At 40.6% G+C, this 21,967-nt stretch overlaps 1 long non-coding RNA gene across 4 annotated transcripts; it reads right to left on the reverse strand.

The window, feature by feature from the left end:
- Positions 1-6,458: 6,458 nt before the first annotated feature.
- On the reverse strand, positions 6,459-21,953 carry LOC112531591. Of its 4 annotated transcripts, none has more exons than XR_006931991.1 (4): positions 21,849-21,953; positions 19,604-21,022; positions 12,630-12,697; positions 6,459-10,531 (listed from the first exon to the last, which is right to left on the reverse strand). It is a non-coding gene; the product is annotated as an uncharacterized LOC112531591 (long non-coding RNA). The 4 variants fall into 4 exon arrangements; XR_006931988.1 differs by lacking the exon at positions 21,849-21,953 and having other exon boundaries at positions 19,604-20,251; positions 20,893-21,236; XR_003073476.3 differs by lacking the exon at positions 21,849-21,953 and having other exon boundaries at positions 19,604-21,236.
- Positions 21,954-21,967: the final 14 nt, after the last annotated feature.

Genomic DNA, 21,967 nt, shown 5'->3' on the forward strand with positions numbered 1-21,967 from the left:
TTGTAAAGTGCTTCTAGCCTGCCCACAAACACACAGAAGTTACAATACAACTCATTATTAAAAGGAAAATCAGAGAGAACAATTTAACAAGGGAATGCTGCCTCTTCCTTCTTCACTTTGTTCTATTGTGTAAGTTTTCACATGATTTCTTCACTATACTCCCGTGGACATGGAAGTTCATTATGTTATTTAAATATCAGCTGCTCCCTCCTCTGCCATACAGAAGAAGAAATGGGTAATCACTTAAGATTTTGTGCCAGTAGGGATTTGAAGTTTCATTTGCCTGTAATACTGTTCTGTTAAATACATAGAAAGATATCCAAATACAGCTTTACGCTACAATGAGCAGCAAATTAACTGCATTTGGAAAGAAAAGTATTTACACTTAACAGGGGTCCTTTGACTATCCACAGATGAAGGATAAGCCTTACTCCCGTGAAAATATTCCTACCCTGGAGAAGCTATTACTGGGGCTTTACACAGAATCACAGAATCACACAGAATTACAGAATTGCAGGGGCTGGAAGGGACTCTAAAGGCCATTGAGTCTAAAACCTCTGCTAAGGCAGGTTCCCTACAGCAGTTCGCACAGAAAGGCATCCAGGTGGGTCTTGAATATTTCCAGAGATAGAAACTCCACAATCTTTCTGAGCAGCCTGTTCCAGTGCTCAGTCACTCTAACAGGAAAAAAGTTCTTCCTTGTGTTTGCATTGGAACTTCTTGTGTTCCAGTTTCTGCCATTGCCCCTTATTCTATTGCTACCTGTCATCAAAAAGAGTCTGCCCCCATCAATTTGACTCACACACTTTATATATTTATGATCAGAAATCAGGTCACCTCTCAGTCTCTCTTCTCTAGGCTGGACAGTCCCAGCTCTCAGCCTTTCCTCATACAGAAGATCATAGAATCACAGAATCACAAGGTTGGAAAGGACCTACAAGATCATCTAGTCCAACCGTCCTCCCATTACCCTTGCTACCACAAGCCACTAAACCATATCTCATAGCTCCTCATCCAGGCACCCTGTCATCTTTGTGGCCCTCTGCTGAACTCCCTCTGGGAGTTTCCTGTCTGTTTTGAACTGAGGAGTTCAGCACTGGATACAGTGCTTCAGATGTGGCCTCACCAGAGCAGACTAGAGGGGAAGGATCACCTCCCTTGACCTGCTGGCCACACTCTTTTTAATGCACCCCAAGATACCACAAGATACCATTGGCCTTCTTGGCCACAAGGGCACACTGCTGGCTCATGCCCAACCTATTGCTCATCAGGACACCCAGGTCCTTCTCCATAGAGTTCTTTTCCAGCAGGTCATACCCTAGGCTGTACTGGTGCATACAGTTATTCCTCTCCAGGCAAAGGACTCTGAACTTGTCCTTGCTGAACTTCATCCACCCAACACACCAGCCTGTCCAGGTCTTGCTGAATGGCAGCAGGGCCTTCTGATGTGTCGCTACTTCTCCCAGCTTCATACCATCATCGTTACCCACTGCTTCAGGTAACCTGAGCCTAATTAATCAAATGCAGGGTGATGTTCTGAGAAAACAAAGTTGATATGCTTGTGATAGAAATGACAAGCATAGAAAATGTAGGAAAATTCACACTGTATTAATGATTACATTTCATTACAAATAGTATACGTTATCTGTTAAAAAATTAAAGTGCATTTTTGGATAATTTCAATTGTATCATTCACTATTTTTCTTTCTTTTTTATAAATAGTTTTAAATAAAATTGCCTCACATAAATTAATCTGTACCTACAGACAGATTGTCTTTAGTATTTGCAGTTCTTTGAATCAGACCAGGCTTCATCTTGAACTGTGGATTAAAAGAATCAAATTGTTCTTACTCCTTCATTTGTCCCCCCCAATTAAACAATATTTATGGTCTTTTGCTAATTAAGAGGATCCATGGGGGGGGGGGGGGGGACTGAAGAAAATGATAAAAGATTCAGGAATTCTCTTTATTTTATAATCTGAGTACATAAAGTTCACAAGGATCAAATACTGCCTGAAGAAATTCCTGAAGGGGAAGAAAAAAGAGCACCACCAACCAAGAAATATTAAATAAATCAATGCAACCCACTCATTCACAAACTACAAAGCCATAAGCCATTTTTCTGTGGCGGTAAAATTATTAATAATTAAGATTTGAGAGGTCTTGCTAAGAAGTTTATCTTGAGTAAAATCACATTCACATTGTCTAAAAGCTCATGGTCAGATAGTTTCCAGCCCAGTCACTTCTCAGCCAAGATAACGCTGCATGTGCCACTCCTACAGGCTCCACCAAGAACCATATCTCCATAGGATGTGCACCTGGCTTTGTTAGCACTGGAATGATTCACTTCTTCCTTTTCTTTGAAGCAGTATGTAAGTGGGGTATCTGCAATCACTTGGCAGAGAACAGGGAGCAGAGCGGGAGCTGCTACCCAAATGGTCTCTCACTACTGTCGTAGTTAATAAAGCTTCTGCCTGATCTGTCTTAAACTGTATTTGTGTTACTGTGTGCTCTGAGTCTCTGTATTCTCTGACATGAGGAATTACTACTGTATGTTTGTCCTATCATTACATGCTTATCCAGATGGACTGAACTCTGAACTACACAAATCCTTTCTGTGCTGTACTAAGTCCAGCCATTCATTTGTTTGGCCCTTTTTTTTCCATCTCTACAGGAAATATCCCTAAATCTAATCTGCTTTTTCCAAGCTCCTTTGCAATCTGCCCAAATGCTCTTACACTTCTTTTACAAGCCTATTTTGCCAGCCCAGTTCTCCCTGTCTTCATCTATTTAACAACAGTCCACTGCATTGTTTCCTGAATAGTTCTCTATTTTATTCATTTATATACAGTTCCATCCAGGGCCCCTCTTCCTCCTCAGATGAATAATGAAAGTATTTATTTGCCTTTCTGGGTGTTGACCTCAGAACTCTGTCTCCTGTGATGCGCTCAGATCCAGGGAAAAGTGAGCTGTCCGACAGCTGAGCTCCCAACCCGGCTCTGCACGGAGCTTGGCTCTGCACAACGATTCCTGTTGTTTCAGCTTTTAATTCTGTAATGGGACTTAATTGCCACAAACTCTAGATGAAGGCCATTATTATTAACAGAGGAATGAGACCTCTGGAGTGTAAATTTAATGACATCAATGGCAGTAACTCCAGCCTTAGCGATGTATGTTAAAGCTGCTGCAGGTTAAAGGCTTACAAATATGTGATGGGAAAGACCTGATGAGCCACAGAATTAAGAACTATGTATGGCCTGTCACACTACCATTCTCTGGGTTTTTCCTCGACAGCATTAACTGCAGATTTCTTCCAATCTGAAGAAACATTTTTTTTTTCTGTTTATAAAAAATTACATCTTCTACAAAACCTGCCTCAAACAGGATGTTCTTATGTTACCATATTTATGTTTTCAGTTTCAGCTATGTCAATCTGAAGTAGAGCCACTGACGTCAATGGAATTAGTTTGGATTTATCTATAAGAGTAAATGTTAGCACAGGACTGGAGAAAATATTATCTGTTTTGATTATAGTTACAGCAGGAACCATCACAAGCCAGAGAGCTACAGATAATCACTGCTTGTTGGAAATGACAGAGGAAAATTATTTGGGAGTGGAAATTTGTACTGCTTTCTGACAGCCGTAAAAATGAAGTTCACGGATAATAAAACAAAAAGCATAGAGAGAAGCAAAAGGGTGGTCAGAGATACAGGAAAATGCAGATGTCCATCTGTAACAAAACAAAACAATCAAAAAAAAAAAAAAAAACCCACACCTGAAAAGACAGGTCTTCAGTTTGCTCACATGAAGGGATCTGATGGAGCTGATGTACTAAGCATAGTGCAGATGTTCATTGTTTCTGGTAACTCAAAAGGTAAAGTTCTCCCAGTTGAATGCTCTGTTTTTAAGAGATCTTAAATGAAGAAGAAATTCCTTTTTTTTTTTTTTTTTTTTTTCCCCCACTCAATCGAGCAAATAGCTCGATTGTGGAATTCTCTAATACAAGATATTTACTGACTGTGGAGACTCAAATTATAAATGGGTTCTGGAATGTTCAGATGTATTTCTGTAGGACAAGAGCTTTTGGACCTGAAGGTCTGGAGGAAAATGGTGACTCATTATCTTACTGATTACCAAAGGAAAGATAAGTCAAAATTCACCCAGTTTTGTTAGCACTGCAAATCTTGCTATAGAAATGAAACATCTTGTCTGCAAAGCCAAGAATTCTTAACTTAGCAGCTTATTCAAAGCTTATTCCAGATTAAATTATTATAGAGAAAAAAAAGAAGGAAAAATGTAAAAGAGAAGAATACTAATAGGGAAGGAGCCTCAATAATGATATAGCCAAAATAATTAGCACTCTTTTCACACTGTTTATCCATTTATCTGACTTTGTGCTCACTCTTCCCTGCCCACTCTGGATTCTACAGCTCTTGGTTTCAGTCCAAGGGAAGAGTTACAGTGAGGTGCCAGGTTTTGTTCGCAGAATCACAGAATAGCCTGGGTTGGAAGGGACCTTGTATGGGAACAGTTGAATCATGGCCTGAACCTCTGATTGACCACCTGAGGCGAATGCTGAGTCAGCTGCAGGGGCACAGGTGAACGCAATTTCACCTGAGTGACCGGAAGCTATTAAGATTATGGGACTTGGGGGCAGAAAGTGTCATGGTTAGCGGTCCAGAAATATCTAAATTGGCCACCATGATGGTACACCCTGCCCTCAAACAAAGATTATATGCGGGTGTCCAATTCCCTGATGAAAACCATTTCATAGTCGATTGGCTAATGGCAGCATGCTGCATCGTATGGCCCAACAAATCAGACATACCATTAAATTCAGGCGTACGGTCCACCATGGAGGACCTTCAAAGTTATATTCACAAACTGGGCATAAGAGAAGCAATATATGAAGATTCATTTGAAGGTCTAGATATGGTTAAGTCCTCTGCAGGCATGAGAGACTTAATTTTACATCAGGCCCCTCCCCATTTATATTGGACCTTGGTCTCCATGTTAAACCCTCTGGTGGCCTCAGAGGCAGTGGTCCAGCAGGCTGCCCAACTAGTAGCTGACCTGGGGGAGACAGAGCGCTTAAGGACCAGGCACAATATCCGGCCGGTGGAGGAAGCAGAGGTCCTCCTGCTAACCAAAAAGCCAATTATGTGATACCCAAAATTGGGACCCATAAGGGTCTCACAAAAGCAAATGTTTAATGATCTTATCTGGGCTGGAGTCCAGTTCACAAAAATTGATTGCCAACCCAATCACATCCTCCTTCAGCTGTGGAAACAGTCTTTGAGCCTCCAGGATCACAGGAAGGAACAACACGTCACCAAAGTATCCCAGTGTTGCTGCCAGATCACATGTGACATCTGGTGATGATTTACATGGGACTGATGGAGTATAGAACGGACCTGCACCTCACGACTACATACCTCCAGTAACATCATCAAGCACTTGCCCATGAAAGAACATGAACTTCTGCTGATCATCACTAGTTTTAAAATTGACATCATACATCGCAATGGGAAATTGTATAAGTGTCGTGATGTGTCGGAACTCTGTAATGGGAAAGATTTACCCTTTAGTTGATTCAATCATTGGTTCATGCTGTGAAGGGGTGGAGTGTATGGGAACAGTTGAATCATGGCCTGAACCTCTGATTGACCACCTGAGGCAAATGCTGAGTCAGCTGCAGGGGCACAGGTGAATGCAATTTCACCTGATTGACCGGAAGGGGTGGAGCCAGGCTCCACCCCTCCTAGACCCCATTTAAGGGCTGACTCCCAATAAGGAAGGATCTCTGTCTGGAGATCCTTCCTCTTGGAGCCTTTCTGCGAGTCCAGGACATGGGTAAGATCTTTATTTCATTTCTACTTTTTAATGCAGTAATCTCTCTGGTCCAATATCTGTATACCTGTTTGCCATACAGACCTCAAAGACCATGAATCTCCAACCCCTCCCCCCTGCCAGGCAGGGCCACCAACCTCCCCATTTACTAGACCAGGTTGCCCAGGGCCCCATCCAACCTGGCCTTGAACACCTCCAGGGACAGGGCATCCACAACCTCTCTGGGCAGCCCGTTCCAGCACCTCACTACTCTCCTTGTAAAGAACTTCCCCCTAACATCCAACCTAAATCTTCCCTCTTTCAACTTAAAACTGTTCCCCCTTGTCTGCTGTTATCTACCCTTTCAAAGAGTTTACTCCCTTCCTGTTCTTAAGCTCCCTTCAGGTACTGAAAGGCTGAAATGAGGTCACCCCTATATTTTAAATCTAAATCTTTCCAAGCTGCAAGAGCACACTGCTGGCTCATGTTAAGTTTGTCATCTATCAGGACCCCCAGATCCTTTTTTGCGGAGCTGCTCTCAAGGACTGCTCCTTCCAGTCTATATAGATGCTTGGGGTTCCTCCGGCCCAAGTGCAAAACCCTGCACTTTGCCGTGTTGAACCTCATTAGGTTCACCGGGCCCACCTTTCAAGTCTGTGAAGTCTTTCAAGTCTTGTTGTCTCTTTACTCTACAGTCTGCCTTTTGTTGAGCTAAACAACACAAATTCTATTTTCAGTACACATTCCGGTTTTCTACTCAGTCTGCTGTGTTGACATCAATATCTTTTTTTAAATTGTGGACACCAGAAATGGATATATTCAAGTGATTATTTATTGTGCCAAAGACATGGGTGAAGCAAACAGAAGACCTCTATCAACCTCTCCTGTTCCTTTCTAAAACATCCTTCTTTATTTACATAGTGAGTGTACTAAATAAATGCTTTAATTATTGCCTCACACTGGAATAGCACATGCAAACAGTTATCTACCAAGACTAACAAGTCATAGAATTAAAGAGTCACAGAATAGTTTAGGTTGGAAGGTAACTCTGGGTCCATCTGGTCCAACATCTGCTCAAACAGGGACATCCAGAGTAGGGTGCCCAAAATCATGTAAAATACTTTTCAGAATCAGTGTCCCACCACACAAAGCCAACACCATCTTGCTCTAAAGGTCATGTCTGTGTGAAAATGATCTGTGGTATTACACCGGGCTTTCTCTAGATGGAGCTTTGCACTCAAAGCAGAGATACGCAAGAGCAAAAGTGAGGTAGTGCACAAAGAACAGTTTGTATTCAACACATCAGAGCAAAATAATCTACCCAAAACAGGCATTAATTGAAAAATATAATGCAAAAGTATTTGCCCATTCCACTAACTGTTTGTGCAAATATTTTGAAGATAAATCAGAGTGTCTGATATTAAATATTTTTGTTTCTCAACTATGGGACGCTGTCACGGTGGCATTCATGATCAGTAATATTCCTCACAAATAATTCACTAAGAATTGAACTGTATCTCTGAAATTAACAGTTACCTGATAAATTAACAATTTATTCTTTCCAAAAATTTTCTGGCTCACCTGCTGCTTTATGAAACCTTGGGCAAACATAGTCCAGTGAACAGAGCAGGGACAGCCAATAGCAAAAAGAGAGTGTAAGTGAAACAATCCTGCACAGAGCAGCACTTGATGCAAAATTCTGGCAACAATGATTGGCTCAAACATGTAAAGACTTATGCATATGTACATATATACTGTATGCGTAAGGCTGAGAGACCTAGTCTGGAGGAGACTGAGAGTGGATCTTATCAGTACTTATGAATATCTACAGGGTGGGTGCCTGGTGGATGGGCCTGGGCTCTTTTCCGTCGTGCCCAGTGGCAGAACAAGGGGCAATGGGCACAGACTGGAACACGGGAAGTTCCACCTGAATGTGAGAAAGAACTTCTTTACTTTGAGCATTACAGAGCACCGGAACAGGCTGCCCAGAGAGGTTATAGAGTCTCCTCTGGTGATACTCAAGAGTCAGCTGAATACTTTCCTCTTCAACCTAAAGTAGGGACCTTGCTTTAGCAGGGGGTTGAACTACATGATCTCCAGACATCCATTCCAACCTCTACAATTCTGAGGTATTTATATTTATCTGATAGATTAGTATGCGTATGTTTATAAAGCATATGAATGTATTTTAACTACATATGTAAGTATAAATGCAGCTTTTGTGATATGTAATTAGTTTATTAGCCACAGTTTCAACAGGGAGAGAATCTACATCATTCCAAGCTTTGACTTTGAGACTCAGAGATATGTCCATAACGTGTGATGTAAAAAAGAAAGGCAGTAAACTGACAATTTAATGTCTACTAATCAATTATATCAGAGCTGAAAAACTGAGGTTAAGCTATTGCAAAAATATCTGCAAAATGTCTATTTCAAATCAGAGGAGTTGTAGAAAGGAGAATCAAAATCATATATGTGCTATGGTCAGTACAGAGAAGTGAATTATCAGCTGCTTGCCTTCTTTTGAGGAAGAATTCAAGAGATCTGAAACACAAGGCCAGGGAGAAAATACCCTTAATTTACAAACCCATTGCACAATCCCAAGAAACATTCATTTGTGCAAATTCATGCAAATGGAATGAGGATTCATACTATTTATGACTAGTAATGTCTTTCTTTCTCATGATAGTTACGACTACAAGATGAGGATGAAAAGGAAAATTATTGCAAAATACATTAAAAGACTGTCTCCTGTTACTTTACAGTTTCCAGTACTGTTGCATTCATGCAACACTTGGGGAAATACGCTGTGTGAACTGACGTTACTTAATGAACAGTTGATGTCTATGACAACAATGGTTTTGTCATCTATCACAGAATCAGAATTGCTCAGGTTGGAAAAGACCTTAAAGATCATCGAGTCCAACCACAACCCAACCATACTACCCTAACTCTAACAACCCTCCACTAAATCATGTCCCTGAGCACCACATCCAAACAGTTATCCATTGGGACTATGGAAATGCTTTTGCCACAAGCTTCCTTCTGAAATGTGTAGATGGGGCCCAGAGGGACATGGTTAGTAGGCATGGTTGTGATATGTTGATGGTTGGATTGGATGATATTAGAGGACTTTTCTATGATTCTATGATTCTTTGAATATGCACGGAAAGAGTGATAGAAGAGTTGGGAAGGAATCATAATGTGGTGAAGAAAAAAGTGTAGCTTTTTGTTTCTAACCATATTCTTGCTTCCATGCCTATTTTTGAAGTCAGAAACAGGAATCCCAAGTCAAGGTTATACTTCCTGAAGGTGAGATGGTAGGTAATGATCTGAGCAGAATTCATGCAAGCTAAATGCTGGGAAAGCACTAATAACAGCACAGTATGCTTAAATGTGTCTTCGGTTTGCAAATAAAACCTAATCATTTTTAATTCCTCTTAAAATAATTCTACAAACCATTCGATAAGTATCCACTCCTGATGTAAAAAGATCTGATTTTTATTTAGCAATAAGTAGAACATTGTATGATAATAAGGAAGATACTAGTTTTTCTAGGAGTCCAGAATAATCAAGGAAGAAATTGCTTCCTTATCTTAGTTGTGCTTGCTATGGCTACAAAGCAGACAGCTGATACCATATTGCTATCAAGCTAGTTCAAACAGTCCAAAGTTAACACAGATTGCAACTCACTGTCACAAAGATGGATAAACATTGGTCAGTGCTTTCACTGAGCTATTTGCTCCCACAGTACAGCACATAAAAGCTCTTTAGACGTTGGACACTTTACATAAGTACACATATGTACGCTGAGGAATACGATCACCATTTTCCCACATTTCCTCATACAATCTTGAAGTATTAGACAGTCCCAATGCAAATTCAACCACCTATTATATTGTCCATCTTCACACTATGGCTTAATCATTTCTACTGAGGTTTTCCCTAAACTCTCCACGGTGCTTAGGGATCCTGAACACCTGCTTCTTAACAGTCCTAACCTTTGTTTCCTATTTTTGTGAGAGCTTTATTGCACTGTTACCATTTAGCTTTGTGTTGTAAAGCATTTCAGCTGTTAACAATGTTTTCATCCTGTTTATACAGTATCTCAGACAACTGGGCCCCAGTCAAGTGTGTCTGGCCTCCTCATAATTACAGAGGAGATAGTGATATAAAATAATATCCTCTCCCCCAATCATCCACATGCTAGAATTGATGTATAGAATCATTTATATAAATGGTTATTATACTTCTGCTTATAACTCAGATATAAATGCTACAGACCTTAGGTCAAAGTTCTCATGGATAAACATCACTAGCTATCTAGATGACAGCTAAGCTGTCCTAGGTAGCAACTTGGCGCTATTTTGCTTAACAACCTACATGAAGAAGAGAGAAAAAGTACCTGGCAAGTAGTTCTGTGTGAATACCCTGGAAGTGTCAGATCAGATCAAACACACTGCTTCAAAGAGGATGCTGTGTCTGGAGTCTTTTTATGACATTCCTCCAAGCAGCTTCAGCTTCTGCATGTCACTTGTAAAATGATTCCACTGTTGTGGAGGGTTTTTTGTACATAATATATACTGCAGTGCAGTCTACTTATTGATTCTCAGAACACCACCGTTCCTTCATACCTTCAACCCTGTTTCTCTTAATGTGCACTTTTGAGATAAGAAAGATGAGGTAACATCCAGAAGAGTTTCTATGAAAAACAAAGAGAAAAATAGAGCATGTAAGCTTAAGAAGTTCTACTCTTACCAAGTAAACAATGCAAAGAACCTAAGCAAAGTATGCAGCAGTTTTATAAATCAAACTAAGTGCCCAAATGCATTCCCATTTAAAGGGTTGAAGTGGAAACATCATCTTTGCAGACATCAAAATTCAAACACTGAAACCTGCAAACTTTCCATCATAGACATTTTTTTTGAAATGCCTTTGTTTAATGTGGGAAAAACATTTCTCTTTATGGTAATTTCTGCTATCAGAAAGGTACAGTAAATGTAATGTTAGCTACTGTATGTACCTTACTTATAGACTATGTCAATAAAGCAGAAAATATTTTTGTGATCACTTCAAACTTCAGGTATCATGTCATGCAAATCCCAGCCTGACTGTGAATTCACAAACCGATGTTCTCCATTGATCGTTTATATGAAGTCTGTGAATGAGACCCATTGAACTACAAAACAGCCCATGGATACGAATTGCAGACAGTCCCACAAATGTCACAACTCAGAACAAACTGAGAAGTGAGATACTCACTAATTATGTAGTTAGGGAACCAAGTCAAGGTGCTGACTTGCTGTTAGCTTCCATCTTAGAAGTCAACGATACTGGTTTCAGTTGTTTTCTTGTTACTGGGACAACAATTATTTTCACTGAAGTGAGTGAAATTTCTTTCTGATACATGAACCACCTGTGTTTAAATCTCTACCTATTTATTTATTTTTACCAGATAATTCCCAGGAATTTCTGACAGTAAATGACTTAAATGAAGGAATTTGGAAATGGGTTGTTGGTTGGACTCGGTGATCTTAGAGATCTTTTCCAACCTTACTGATTCTATGATTTTGTGAAATTAAATAAAGACAACATAGATGCATATGTACCTATAGTAAGAAGTCCAGATATTTGGTAAACCTTTTTCAAAATGCCATGAATTACTGATTGAAAACAGTTTCTGTAATATCTGATTTGCCTTCTGAGTTCTACAGTATTTGTTTCAGTTCAGGATCAAAACCTGACATAACTTTTTTTGCCCTTGTTGGTTTATGAGGTGTTTGTTTTCCAGTTGCTTTGCAGTATTGTTATAATATTGGCCCAAGTGTGCCAATATCGTGGTGCTCACAATGAGCAGTGTATCAAAGCTGCATGTGAGTTCACAGCTCACAAACTAAATTCCCCAAAGGTGATCCAATCTTCCAAACAAAATGACTTTCTGACTAACGTAACTCTACTATAAATATTCCATATTAGCGTTAATCCCAGTTTTGGAAGAACCAGAAGCAGAAACCTCTGGAATCAAGAACACTTACATGATGAAGAGTTAGCTTCCAGCATATTGCAGCACTGACCTACTTTGCATGGATTTTCATAGCAACAGCAGACATATCATTAGTGGTTGCTTAAAAGATATTAGCATAATTAGGATCTGGAAACAGTATCAGCTAAAGTGGGTGAAAGCATTTAAAAACCATTAGTAGTGAAAGTGTTGGCCTATATGACAGACAACATTTGCAGATTTTTCTGTTGCTAAATCACAAATAGTATTTCTGGCTCTTAGAAAGGGTTTGGTTTGTATTTTCTGCAACAGTGCCTTGACTGTTTTTCATTAACAAAGAGAAGAATAAACATGAAATATATGTGCTGTACCAGAAAAGCCAGCACATTTCAAGATCCTCAATAGCATTTAAACAAAAAAAGAATGGAATAAAACTTGGCAGATGTGACTAACTGAAGTAAACTGCTGAGCACTGTCTTCATTAAAGTGTACTGTCAGAGAGTGCTAGTCTCTACCTTAATAAAGTTGGAAGATAAGAATTCTTTGTAACTGATCTAGAAAACGTGGCTCTTTAAAAATAGAAACTGTATTTTACCAATCTGTAAACATTTTTTGCATGAAGGCAAAGGAATGCAAAGCATGTTTATTACAAAGGGCTGTGAATAATTTATTGGATGTACAGGACAACTGATTTGAGGATTTGTTAATATTTTCAAATGTCTCTTAAAAATCTGAGATGAGAAATTTTAGGCACTGCTATGTGTCTAAATACATTGCATGGAAAATCAAATGTACTTACCAACAAATAATCAGTCTGACAGGGGCGTTTTGATCTTTCTCGGTACACCTTGTAACTTCTTTCTCAACCTGAGTGTGATACATTAGAAGATAATACGTGACTGCTTTGAAAATGAGTGATACAACTGTATCATGTCCTTAAAATAAGCATTTGGCATTATTTTTATCTTTTCAATTTCTCTTCAAATTTTACACAGTAAACACTAAATTTAAATCAAATAAGGCATCTATGGTGCTACAAAAGTAAAGGCTTGTTTTTCATCCCTTTCCCTTCAAGTCCGTTCAAATGTTATGCATGCCCTGTATCTATGTCACTTAGAAATACTCATTTGAGTTTGCTCCCAAATAGTGCGGGGATAATTTTATATGATAGTTTACTGTGCTTCTTATAGGGTGTTTGCAATGCATATTTCTTCTCCATTCCTGTTCTGATACAAAGCTAATTTAAATCATATGCAGTGCCCAAAAATTAATCCTGGAGATATTTCATCTTAGGTCAGTTTGCTCAACTGAAGCTACGCACCTAAACACTGCATTAATGCAAACATGCAGTAGAGTCGTCCATGATTCATTACACAGTGCTGCAAAATGGGCTGAGACATTTGAAAATGCTGCAAAACAGAAATTGCTAATAGCGCAAAACTCTAATTGCTCCTGTGACAATCTGATGTCTTTACAAATTAACAGGTTAATTATCTGGATATTTCAGGAGAAAAATATATATTTGAAAATAAATTTATTTTCAAAATCTCTGTTGGAATAGCAGCATAGTAATTTAAAAAATCACTTAGTAAGCACGTAGTCACTAAAAAGAAAGGAGGAATAGCATTTGGTTTCAGACACCCTTTATCTTTTCTCATCTAGTTGTTCTTCTCCTGCAGGACTCTATTCACTGCTTTGTCACATGTGGCAATCATCAAATCTGCTTTTTTGTTTTTACCCATTTTATTTATTTCACTTGTGGATTCTTCAGCTTTTTGATGAAGTCTCCTCAAGCTTATCCAAATCACTGAACTCACATTTCTATGGCCAGAGGGAACGGAGAGGCAATGGCATCTTTAGATATTCCCAGTGCAACAACACTGAATCTGCCTCTCTGTGACAGATGGGATTCATTAAACTGATCTGATGCACAGCACAACCCCCACAAATGCAACAGGCATGGCTAGGATATGCAACATGGGATTAGGGATAAGTGTGGCCAGAAGTTCATCAAAACTGATTGCCTGAGTTTCTCACAGAGTAGGATGAAAGCCAGTGTCGCCTTCCCCCTCACTAATATGTCTTATTGCATATTTGCTACATCAAAGAAGTGGTGAGCATTAGTTCCACACGGTTAAAGAGCTATCAGTTCATTAAGCATAGCATGTATCCATGGGGAAAAGGCACAAAGTCCCAGCAAAAGAGAGAACTCTGTTCTCAGTTCTCCCAGAAAACCTCATTACTATTGTGGAGATTTTCTCTTTGGAGAATTTATGCCATTTCCTTTATTTCTGATCCAACTATTTTTATATTTTCCCAGTGGGATGCAATCAACAACATGGAAGCAAACAGGCTTGTACGTGTGCTGAAATCATTACAGGATTACAAACACTAACCATTTTAGAACTGCATAGCAGAAGACTTCATAAGTTAAAATGACAAAAAGGCCTGTCGCTACAATACGCCCTCTCCAAACAGCATTACTGTAGTGCATTATGTGCTGCTGTGGGGTGACCTCAGTCAGCTGTGAGATGCCCACCAGCCACTCAGTCACCGTCCCTCCTCAGCAGGACAGGGGTTAATTGGGTGAAAATGAGCATGGGTTGGGATGCTGACAGGGAGATCAGTTACAAGTTACTGTCATGGGCAAAACAAACGAGTTAGGAATAATTTTTTTCCAGATAAAACAGGCTTGAATAGTAAGACACAAAAATTAATAAAGCACCTTCTTCCCACCACACCCTCCTTTTCCAGGCTCAGCTTCACTGCCCCATATCACAGAGCTGCCATACCTGACACAGAATCTGTCAGAGGTCACTTCAGCAGTTTCCTGGGGCCAGGAGTATATGAAGTGCACTGGACATCTAACCTGAAGTCCATGCAGCCCCAAACCTCCTACTGTGGGCAGGGTTGCCTCCCACCAGACCAGGCTGCCCAGGGCTCCATCCAACCTGGCCTTGAACACCCTCAGGGGTGGGGCATCTGCAGCTTCTTTGGGCAGCTTGTGTTAGGGCCTCACTGTTCTCTGAGTAAAGAATTTCTGCCTAACATCCAAACAAAATCTCCTCTCTTTTAGTTTAAAGCCATTCCCTTTTGTCTTATCACTATCGGTCTGTGTAAAAAAGTTGATCTCTGTCCAGTTTGTAAGCTCCCCTCCAAGTAATGGAAAGCTGCAGAGAGGTCTCCCCAGAGCCTTCTCCAAACTAAATAAGCCCAGCTCACTAAGCTCTTCTCCACAGGAGAGGTGCTCCAGCCCTCTGATCCTCTTCATGGCCCTCCTCTGGACCCACTCCATCAGATGCACATCTTTCTTGTACTGGGGGCCCCAGGCCTGGATGTAGTACTCCAGAGGGAGCCTCACAAGGCAGAGTTATCAGCAAACTTGCTGAGGGTACGCTCTACCCACCAAATAGTGCAGTCTTCAAATCCATCTCTCCCCAGTTTATAGATAAGGATGTGGTGTGGGAGCATCAAAGGCCCTGCACAAGTCCAGGTAGATGACATCAACTGCCCTTCCATTGTCCATTGATGGTGTTACTCTATTATCGAAGGACACCATACAGGACAGGCAAATCAGAGGATGCTCTGAGATCACATGGGTGTAATGTGTCGTTTCAAAACACGACAACTGGCCTATCAGAGAGCAGTATGGAATGTCCTGTGTAGCCTAAGAGCCTCCTCCTTAGGTCAGCATGGTAAGAGCCAGGGACACTGTGCTACATTGGCCCCATATGTAGGCTCCATAGTACAAGGAATTCTGTTGTCAACAGCACTACTGGGGTGCTCTGTGCAGTCTCCAGTAATCTTCCTCTGAGGCCATTAAAGAAGTGCAATTAATTCTCTTATCATTTTCCTTAGAAATCATTTATAACCTATGGAATTCCTTACAGATTCACAAGATGCATGTGACTGATATTCTGAATTTATTGATTGAAATATTGCCATGTATTACATTCAATTCCAGGGCTGACTTTGAAGATTTTTCCCAACATTTCATAATGCAGTTGATTTTTGTTTTTGGTTTCGGTTTTGTTTTTTGGGGGTTTTGGGGTTTTTTTTTTTTGTTTTTTTTTTTGTAATCACTTTCTCAGAAAATTGTAAGGCTAAGTTAATAATAATAATACAGTCCTGGGTCATTATGATACCTCAGTAACATCTGAAAATCATGGTAGAATATTTGTTTTACCAATGCATAGGAGCAATTTTTATGATTCAAATGCCTCTGGGGTCAGCTTTGCCGTGAAAGACAACACAGTGCTCTTTTAATTCCCATTAGGGTAATCCCACTTACCTCCTTTCTATCATTTTTTGTTGTATTTTGAACCAGTGAAACTGCTAATCAGATAATGAAACAAATGTACAGAATTAAAATAGTGTCTAGATGAGATCCAGAGCCCTAAACGAATTGGCAGTTTAAAACCCGTGCCCTTGTTTCTACTCCCTCTGTTCTGATTTTTGAGCCAGACCTCTCCCAGAAATGCCAGTGCTTATAAAGGAAGTGCACAAGTTGTGTTTTGCAAAGCCAAGTATGACATGCTCATGCTACTCAAAGAGTGAAGAAAAAAATATGTGTCTAACATAAGAATATTTTTATAAATGAATCTATCCAGATAAGTATGATGTATGTTTCAAAACTGTACTATAAAACACTTTTTCTTTTTACACTTTAATTGGAAGGGTGTGCCAACTTGTAAGACGATGCATGCTACAGTTAATAGCAAGCCTGAGATAACAAGAAGTCTGGACCTAATTAGTTTGGGATCAAGCTTTATGTCACTAGGATGAGTGCAAAAAGAGACCAGAAGCAGCAGCAGGGAGATTTCACTGTATTAACAGAGCACCCCAAAGCAAACTGTGACCAGCTCACCAGCCCAGCACACCCATCTGCTGGTAGCCAGCTCCTTCAGGCTCTGACATCAGGAAAAGATATTCGCTTCACTCCTTTTTATTAAAGATTATAAAAGCTTTTACATTATTACTATTTATATTCATGTTTTATTATCTACTATTTCTTCACATTTTCTGTACATGATTGCTCAATACAAGAAAAACTAGAAATCTTTGCCATGATCAGCGAACTATTAGCTGTGGGGAAAAAAAAAACTATCATTTCACAGAATACAACATATACAGAAATACTTCAACCCAAAAAGCCCAACTTTTATTTTAGTGTGTTGTGTTTTGCATATTCCTTCTGTCTCCATTTCAAACTATTTCTATTTCATTTTTAATCTTCAGATTTCTACTCAGTGAATGTCATAGCATGTTTGCTCTGAGGTCAGGTTATTGTCTCTGGAACCAGGATCTCTTCACATGTTTAGTTTTACATGGTGGTTGTATTTATCTTTCTGGAACGCTCATTTCATAAAAATTAACAATGCTGTGTTCATGATAGGCCTGTATTAACGTGTGGTGGAAACAAGGAGAGCACTATCATCCTCCTCCTTCATGAACATGACAGAAGTAGCTAACAAAGAACTGTTGAGCACAAGCAGGCACAGTTCAGTGCTGGGAGCCCCAGCCTCTCTTAGAGTGGGTCCAGAGGAGGGCCACTAAGATGATCAGAGGGCTGGAGCACCTCTCCTGTGAAAAAAGGTTGAGGGAGCTGGGCTTGTTTAGTTTGGAGAAGAGAAGGCTCCGGGGAAACCTCATTGTGGCCTTCCAGTACTTGAAGGGAGCCTATAAACAGAAGGGGGAACAGCTGTTTACAAGGGTGGATAGTGATAGGACAAGGGAGAATGGTCTTAAACTGAGACAGGGGAGGTTCAAGTTAGATATTATAGGAGAAGTTTTTCACCCAGAGGGTGGTGACACACTGGAACAGGTTGCCCAAGGAGGCTGTGGATGTCCCATCCGTGGAGGCATTCAAGGCCAGGCTGGATGTGACTCTGGGCAGCCTGGTCTGGTGGTTGGCGACCCTGCACATAGCAGGGGGGTTGAAACTAGATGATCATTGTGGTCCTTTTCAACCCAGGCCATTCTATGACTGTGATTCTATGATTCTATGAAATACTCCTAGCAACAGGAGCATTTACACAAGACCCACAGAGACCACAATAAGGGCTCAGGCCCTTTTTACCTCATAATGCTGTAATAATGCAAAGGCAAACCAACAGATTCATGAGAAAACTAGGACACTTCCAGCAGTGGACATCCGTTGTTAAGTCTCTCCATTTGACTACATGCTTCCTGGCTACAGTCCATCTTTAAATGAAATATTCCTCTTAGCATCTGCTTAAATTGTATCCAATTAATGTGGTTTTAAAATTTTGTTTTGTGGGATCCTTTATCTGTATACATATCTTTCATACATTCCTTCCAAAGGTATGATGGATTCCCTTAATATTCAACACAAAAATACTTTGGTCCAAAATTCAACTTACAGGAATCAGAAGGAGAAGCATTTGAATATACTCGCCCCTTGTCAAATATCATAAAGCAGTTCATTCTGTGGGAGAGTACAGCCAATTTCTCAGATTCCAGGGCTAGAAATACATTTTTTAAGGCTTATCGAGAAGCATAAGCCTACTCTAGTGGTACACGTATCATGAGATTAGCCTACAATGAGAGAAGGAAACAATTATGTTTCCCGAGAGTACCAAATAGAAACCATCTGAACAAGATGGAGACAGACAAATTAATCTCTGAGTCACATCAGTGTAAGTCCAGAAAGTCTCCAGTGATATTTATGAAAGTAATCATGGACTGAATCCAGGTAACATGAAATATAATTGATCCCATCCTATTGATAATAAAAACAACACTTCTGGATGTTTTTATTCCATACTGCAAAGTGTTTACATGGAACTTTTTTTGTCCATTCAAATGTACTTTAATATGATCGAAAGTGTCGTATTCCATTCCCTTCCCATTTTTTTTTCTGAAGAGTAATGTAGTGAAAATGAGTCTACTTCGGGGAAGAGAAAGAACTTCCACATAGATTTTTCACTCATGTGAAGGGGAAACTATGACTTACTAAACTTTCCAAAATTATGAAATCCAGTCAGCAAAAAGGAACTTTGACTGATTTTCAGTTTCTTCATTGACTCAAATGTAGTCAGAAGTTTTCTGGTTCAGCTTAAGGAGAGCTGAGGTTTTATCTCACTTTTCTTTTCTTTTTTTTTTTCCTCTCATAGGAAACAAATGCAGATTGGTTAACACTGACTAAACAGATTGACAGTCTGGTCAGCATTGGTTCTCATCTCACTTAAGGGCAGGATTCTACAGAGCCTGTGTTAAATCTGCAACACCAAGAAGCATGAATTAAAACTACTCTTGCCAGTATTTCAGCAAAACATGTTACATGTTCCTGTACTTTCCTGAACAGAAGCACTTTGCTGAGCTAGCAGTGTTGCTTTTATTCTGACATGTCATAATATAAAAGCAACAGGATTAATAAAGCAACAAGTCATCTATTATGTTTAGAATAAGACCTTTGGGGTGGGTAATAAAAACTTTTACAAGATGGACCTAGGCACAGCAGACCTCAAACTAAGTACAGGCTGGGAATTTCTGTTCTGGGTGTAACCTAACTTAAGCACTGTGAAAAAGGAAGACAGCTGATAAAGTATGACAGCGGGAGAGATGGCAGTCTCATTGATGGCATATAGGAAAACTATCGTGGTTAAAACTTTCACTGAGTTAATACTGAGTCTACATTTTTCAATACTTTTTCCACTGTTACAGTTATGGTATCACCTCTGCAAAGTGGCTACAATTGCGCTTAGCCAGCAACCCCATTTTTGTCACAAACAGCAGCAAGAAGTTACCCACCTTTAACTCCCTTCCACTCATCACCAAAGTGTCTGTGAGCTTTCACTATAAACTGAAGTCAAAATAAGGAGTCTGTTGCACTTGATTTTCATTAGGTGCTTTGATCTTTGTAGAGAAACTGCTGTATAAGAGAAAAGTACAGTAACAATGTTACTCAGATATCTTGAGAAAGGAAGACAGCTAATAAGGAGAGATGTCAGACTATGGAAGTAAACTTCTGTGGAACAAGAATGAAACAACCTGTCTGAATGTCAGGGTCACGAGTACACTAATGATCCTGAACGGATAACAACAAACCCTGGGACTTCCATCCACATGCCCTCTGCTCATTCATCCAGAACTCTGTTTCACCTCAGGCCTGCCCTTAGTGACTGACAATGGGAGCAGCACCATGTTCTGCCCCATTCCCTGCACTGACCTTGGGCTTATGTCACAGCCTTGTTCCCGAGCCATCTCCTGCCATTCCCAACTGGACCCCCTGGATCACGCTCATCACCACATCTGAGACTGTTGGCTGACCACCATGTAATTACCACCTGGCTGCTCACAACCTGGGACTACACCCTGGTCACCAAGCTCCTGCCTGCGCTGCTGTCACCACTTGCATACAGTCATCTTCTCCATGGGTAGCCCCAGTCTTGCAGCTCCCTGAATAGAGAACAGAATACCACATTCAAGATTAGGAAAAGAAAAAGAAAACCCTCACCAATCCTAGTTTTATTAGAGAAACTTCACGGGGAATCACTGATTAGACTATGTACCAAAAGGAGATGGTAACTTCCACTAGATTTTCCCAGCACATTTTCTTCTACTTAGCATATGAACAACTCCCTTCTACCCCCAGGTATAATTGTCCAGAATTCACGTCCCGCAGGGCTGTGAGCACCTCATGGAATGAGATCATGTCAAAACAATAATCATCAAATTTTTCAGCACCTCCATCTCTACACAGTAAAGAGCCTGCACTGATTTTCAACACATCTCAGTTCCTGCTAACTCATGACTTCTACTGCAGGTACGTACATATCTCCCATGACATCATTGCTTGGTGTAGTTTGTGACTGCTCTTCTCCCGCAGGTATACAAGCTGAGCAATGTTAATTAGGTTAGCCCCAAAATTGTTACCAGTCTGTCCTAAGCCTGATGCCTGCTAGAGTTGTGCAAGAGCCGAAGGATTTACATGGTTAATACTTTACCCTCTAAATACTTATCTCAGTAGAAAACTCACTCACTGCAGCTTTGCTCTTACAACTAGAAGCCTTTATACTTAACAACGGATGTATTTTTACCTCTATTGGAGTTAGGCCAGCTGCAGATATTATTCCTACTGCCATCACAAAGAAAAGCTTTGGAGGATCATTTCAGAAAATTCACAGGAAAAAAACGCACATTGGTCTTCACGTACCTTACTCAGAAGAACTGCATAGGAAGCAGAGAACAGAGGCGTAAGAAAACCCTACAGGTATAACACACAGTATCTATTTCCACCAAACGCAAAGCCTTTGTTCAAAATTTTAGTTCACTGCTCTATGGGACTTGGAGAGCAAATGTGTGTAGTGGGGTCACGCAGGAGGTGAGCCAGGACTTGAGCAGTTCCTAAACTCAGCTTCACAGCTGTGTCTACCGTTCAGACAGGCCCTTCCTGTGCCTTAAATGCGGTGCTTGGCATGCAAATATCTCTGTTCTACTGTGAACGCGGAGGTGTTGTGTTAAACATCCTACTGTGACCTTAACAAAGACCCACATCAAAAGCGTTTTCCTTATTAGACTGCAGTCTGTAGCAGCATATGCAGTTATTTTTTCCATCCTTTCTAGCTGCTTTAATTCATAATGACATAGAATCATAGAATAGTTTGGGTTGGAAGGGACCTTACAGCCCACCCGGTCCCAACCCCTGCCATGGGCTGGTTGCCCCCACCAGCTCAGACTGCCCAGGGCCCATCCAACCTGGCCTTGTGCACCTCCAGGGATGGGGCACCACAGCTCTCTGGGCAGCTGTGCCAGGGCCTCACTGCTCTCTGAATGAAAAGCTTCCCTGACGTCTAACCTAAATCCCTCTTTAGTTTCCAGAATCAATTTTAAGTTAGAATAACACAAGAAAACTGAAAAATGTTGAAAATGGTTGTCCCCTTCGACTATTTTCTACGGCCCTCGTAGTTGATTTCCCAGTTAATGAGGGATAAGTTTATCCAAGCACGTGGAGAAACTTCATGACCCCCCTGCGGCCTTAAATCCCGTTACTGACGGCGCGAACCACGAGCAGAAGCCGAACGATCCGTGCCGCCTCAGCCCCACCCCCGGGCCTGCGCCGAGCCGCTCCGGGCGGGCTGTGCCGCCATGGCCGCCCCTCGGGCCCGCCCAGCC

This window comes from Gallus gallus, chromosome 1 (assembly GCF_016699485.2).
Source record: "Gallus gallus isolate bGalGal1 chromosome 1, bGalGal1.mat.broiler.GRCg7b, whole genome shotgun sequence".
NCBI classification, from domain to species: domain Eukaryota; kingdom Metazoa; phylum Chordata; class Aves; order Galliformes; family Phasianidae; genus Gallus; species Gallus gallus.